This window comes from Chaetura pelagica, unplaced genomic scaffold (assembly GCF_000747805.2).
Source record: "Chaetura pelagica isolate M959 unplaced genomic scaffold, ChaPel_1.0 scaffold111, whole genome shotgun sequence".
NCBI lineage: Eukaryota > Metazoa > Chordata > Aves > Apodiformes > Apodidae > Chaetura > Chaetura pelagica.
The window spans coordinates 2,181,519-2,186,434 of record NW_009952153.1 but is presented as its reverse complement, the minus strand read 5'-3'; positions in this window follow the sequence as shown (position 1 = coordinate 2,186,434).

Genomic DNA, 4,916 nt, shown 5'->3' with positions numbered 1-4,916 from the left:
TTCTGAAAGTCTTACACCACCTAGCACAACTGACAACCAAGTCACTAATTTATTTATTTTTTTAAAAAGCCTGAAAGATGCCATTTTTTGCTCTGTGTTGCAATCACTGGACTAAAGGAAGGTAAAAGGCTGATTAGTAGGATGAGTTCATCCTTGGTCATCAAAAAGCAGTTCTGGTGGCAACCAAAGCCTTGCAGAGCTTCATTATTTTGGCTGAAAGGAGTATGACAGAGGTCTGAGTCACAAAATCAGCTGTCTGGGCAACATATACATTGTTATGGTCCATTTCAGGCATTATTGTCCTTGGTCTGTTTCATGTAGCAAGATCCTCCCCCTTCACCCTTCTCTGTTCCTCATATCAAAGGGGTTTCTGGTAACACTGTTAAATGACTCAGACTTTGCACTAGACAAGTCAGTGTTTCATCATAAGCTGCTTTTCAAGCATAAGACAGCCAGACGACAGAGGGTCCACTTTCAAATATCCTTCAGAAGCACCTATGCCCAGAGGATAGATAGACTCTTTGCAACCTTGACTCATTATGGATCATGGTGGTGTGCTTTGCACTGAGTAAAACCCCTTCACATCAACCTCAGGCCCCAGGTCAGATCTGTAATGGAAGCCTGAACTCTCCAAAAGCAAGAGCAAGATTGAGAGATTTATTTATTGTTGCTTTTCATCTGAGTACCCCTACAGGACTTAGATTCAGAGCTGAATTTTGCCAAAGTTTATCATATTTAGGCCTTAGCTTCTGGTTTTATGAACTGGCAGTATAGCCAAGGGACACCTACAGATAAAGTACAACACCTCTCGTCCTGGCCATTTATTACAGAGTAGATTTTAAACATGGAGGCCTACAGGTCCACTGTGGTAAAGATGGGCTTTTCTCAACAGCTTGGTCAGCATCGCCTGGCTCTCATTCCAGGGTTTGTGTTCAATTAAATTTTTTTGTCAGTAATAGGGGGGATACAAGAGATACACACACTGCTCCTTCGGCTAGAGCAGATGAAAAGCATGTTTATTCAGCACAACAAAAACCACCTGCCTGCCTAGTGTGTCTCAAAGGCAGACTTCAGAAAACACATCACAAAGTAACACATTATCTATCCATGGGAAGAGCTCTTGTCCGTCTCTGCTCTCTGGCTTTGATGCCACTACATGAAGAGCAGGTCTCCCATGACCAGCTATAGGTCACAGGAACATGACACAGACATTCTCTTTTCACCCTTATCAAAATCTTTACCTGGAACCTGAGTCAAGATCCTCAGCCCAGTGAGGACAGCCTCTTACCATGAAAGCTTCGAGGTATCTTCCAGATAAATTCAAAGGTGCCAGATACCTCTACAAGTGCATCTCTAAGTACTTTACAAATGTTTTGATGTGACTTGCTGGCAAAGGCTACACTCAGAGCTCACCTACTGCCTTCCAAACTCGGCAAACTCTCCTGCCTAGTTTCTCAGAAAAGCTGATGTGTCTAAAGAGACGGGGGGAAATACAGAAGTTGCAACAAGTTTACTCTGTCCCCCACCCCCCTCACAGTTCCGTTCTGCATCCTCTTTTTGACAGTCTGACACACCAGAAGTGGGAAAGTCTGCTCATGGAAGGGGAAGTATTACATCTACTACATGGAGGATGTGATGAGAATCTAAGTAAGGCAGGTCAGATAGGACGACGAATTCAGAGAACAGATGCAGCGCTGAACTGAAGTGATGCCAACAGCACTTGAAGTTTACTACTGAGTAAATCTTTTCCCCCCACAGGTAAGATAAGATCATAACAGACATAGAGGCTTACCAAGAAAAGACAAGACACTTTCTCCATTCCTTGTTTTTTTACTAGCAGCAAAAATATAAGAAATAATAGTCTTACATGCCCACTTAAAACACCAACCTAGTAAAAGTACAGAGGGGTTATAAAATATGCATTGGAAGAAGTAATACATCTTTTACAAAAATATTTAACATTTATTATTCTGTCTTTGCCACATTACATTCCCATGCTCTCAAAATACACATTTATCTGCTAAGAGACTCTTAGCTATAGGCATCTAGCATATCATAGAGCAAAAATAAACTCCAAACAGATCATGTCGAGTCTGAGTTGACTAACTCCAAACACTACATCATATGCTACCCATATCCAGCAAACCTCATTCTCATGAAAATGAGCTTGCTGCCTTCAAAACATATTTTGCAACTCTTCAGAAGTAACTATCACTGCCTTTAGTGCTGTGGGCATGGCTCAATGCTGACTGAAAAGCCACCCATTTCCTGACACCTGCACCTTGCAAGAGTTTACACAACATTCAAAGAGAACTTACCCAAAGTTCTTTGTTTCCTGGCTTTTTCCAGATCTTTTCCTCTTCATCCAGCTCCTCCAGTGCACAGCAAGTGCATTACCCTCTCAAAGGAATCTGGCGGATGGATAACAGAGTTTTCTCCAGCAATCCCAGAGCAGCTGAGAAGGAAAACAGACTCTGCAGAGGGATCTAGATAGGCTTGATCGATGGGCCAAGGCCAATGCCATGAGGTCCTGCACTTTGGCCACAACAACCCCAGGCAGCACAACAGGCTTGGGGAGGAGTGGCTGGAGAGCTGACCAGCAGAGAAGGACCTGGGGGTGCTGATTGACAGCAGCTGAACATGAGCCAGCAGTGTGCCCAGGTGGCCAAGAAGGCCAACGGCATCCTGGCCTGCATCAGGAATAGCGTGGCCAGCAGGAGCAGGGAGGTGATCCTGCTCCTGTACTTGGCCTTAGTGATGCCACACCTTGAGAACTGTGTGCAGTTCTGGGCACTGCAGTAAAGGAGGGACATTGAGGTGCTGGAGAGGGTGCAGAGAAGGGCAACTAGGCTGAAAGAACAGGTCTTATGAGGGGAAGCTGAGGGAGCTGAGTTCAGCCTGGAGAAGAGGAAGCTGAGGGGAGATCTCATTGCTCTCTACAGCTACCTGAAAGAAGGTTGTGGTGAGGTGGGTGCTGGCCTCTTCTCCCTGGTGACCAGCTATAGGACAAGAAGAAATGGGGTCACGTTGCACCAGGGGAGGTTCAGAACTGAAAGAGTGGTAAGGCATTGGAACAGGCTACCCAGGGAGGTGGTGGCAGCACCATCCCTGGAGGAGTTCGAAAAACGGGTAGACATGGTGCTTCAGGAGATGGTTTAGTTGTCAGGGGTTGTAGAGCGGACGGTTGGACTTGATGATATTGAAGGTCTTTTTCAACCGTAATGATTCTATTATTCTAAAACATACAATACACGTCCTGGCACAGCAGAACAAGGCTGACAACAAACTCCACAGTCTTTTCCCTCAAGTTAGTTACTCACAGGCAACAGGGGGGGAAAAACAAACAAAGAGTGGTTGCACTTAGAAGAGGTCAAGACTTGAACCTCTGGACATGAGAGTCAATGTTTATTAATAATTCTGGCCTGGCAACCACCTTTGTTTGCATCTATTATCTTTTGAGCATCTCTTTTGCCTGATTTAATGAAACCTGAAGTCTTGCCTACAGGAGACACTTTATTTGTTCAAGCAACAAAAACACAAGGATTTGTTTCTGAGATGAGCAGCAACACACTCAGCTGGACCTCTCTGCATCATGACTCTGCTTAGGCTGAATGGAGCACCAAGAAAAGCTTCTTAGTTTTGTGTCCTAGCCACATAGGTAAGGCAAAACACGCTCACATAGCTAGGAAGAGCACATATCTGAACATTCTGGCCCAAAAACAACCTTTGAAGTTTTTCAAATTGCTTTTCTAACCCTTAAAAGTAATACAGATCTAAATTTCATATTACTTCATGGCCTTTTCCATGAAAAGTTATTTGCTCATCTGCATTCATAGCTATATTTAAAACAAACAAACAAAACAAAATCAAATAGGTGGCTTACCAAACTGTCCTATAAAGAGCTAAAAGTCACTGAGTTAAGGAACTGCCATGGAGCAGCAAACCAGGAACTGCTCCATATGGAAGGATGAGCCAGGACTGAAGAATGACTCCTTCAGCACTCTCCCCAGCCAGGGCACTCACAACATTACTCAAGCATGGGCTGAAGATGTAGCCTGAGCTTAGAATTGGTCCCAGGTGAGTCTGGTTGGGGAACACTTGAACACTTCCAGGGATGGGGCATCCACAGCTTCTCTGGGAAACCTATGCCAGTGCCTTACCACACTCACGGGAAATAATTTCCTCCCAACATCTACCCTAAATCTACACTCTTGCAGTTTGAAACCGTTACCCTTCATCCTATAGCTACATGCCCTTGAAAAATGTCCCACTCCAGCTTTCCAGGAGAGGAAATTAGTCTTAAATGTCCCAAAACCTGCAGCCTAGAAACAACAACCCCTGGTACACCCAAAGTAGCTTGATGGCCTCGGAGCTGGGGTGTTGTAGTTAAACCTAAGCGAGGTGGGGTCCCCCAACAAGCCCTCCTTGCTACACGGTGCCTTCACTGTCACTTGTATTGGTTTCACACACCACGTCCAACACCAGACAGAAAGGCTTTCAGGACAGGAGGAAACCTGTTTAGCCATCCTCACTACAGAGTGCCTTATATCTACCTAAGTATATTTTCAAATACACATTGGTCTTAAACTCGTAGGTGTTTCAAACTTACCTGAAGTTAAATATTAACTTCTAAATCGTATTTCTGGCATCTTTGCACCAGTTCTCACTTTCTGAAAGGGAGATATGGAAGCACTTCAGACAGGGCTTTGCCCCTCTCTGTTCTGCAGGGCAGCTCCATCAGGACGACCCTCCAGCCCCGAGCCTGGGATGGCTCCTGGGGCGAGCAAAGGCTCGGGGCGAGCTGGCAGCTCCTGGGGCGAGCAAAGGCTCGGGGCGAGCTGGCAGCTCCTGCCACACACACACACACACAGACCGGGGGAAGGAGCAGGGGGCCCGGCACCCTCGGCAGGGCCCTC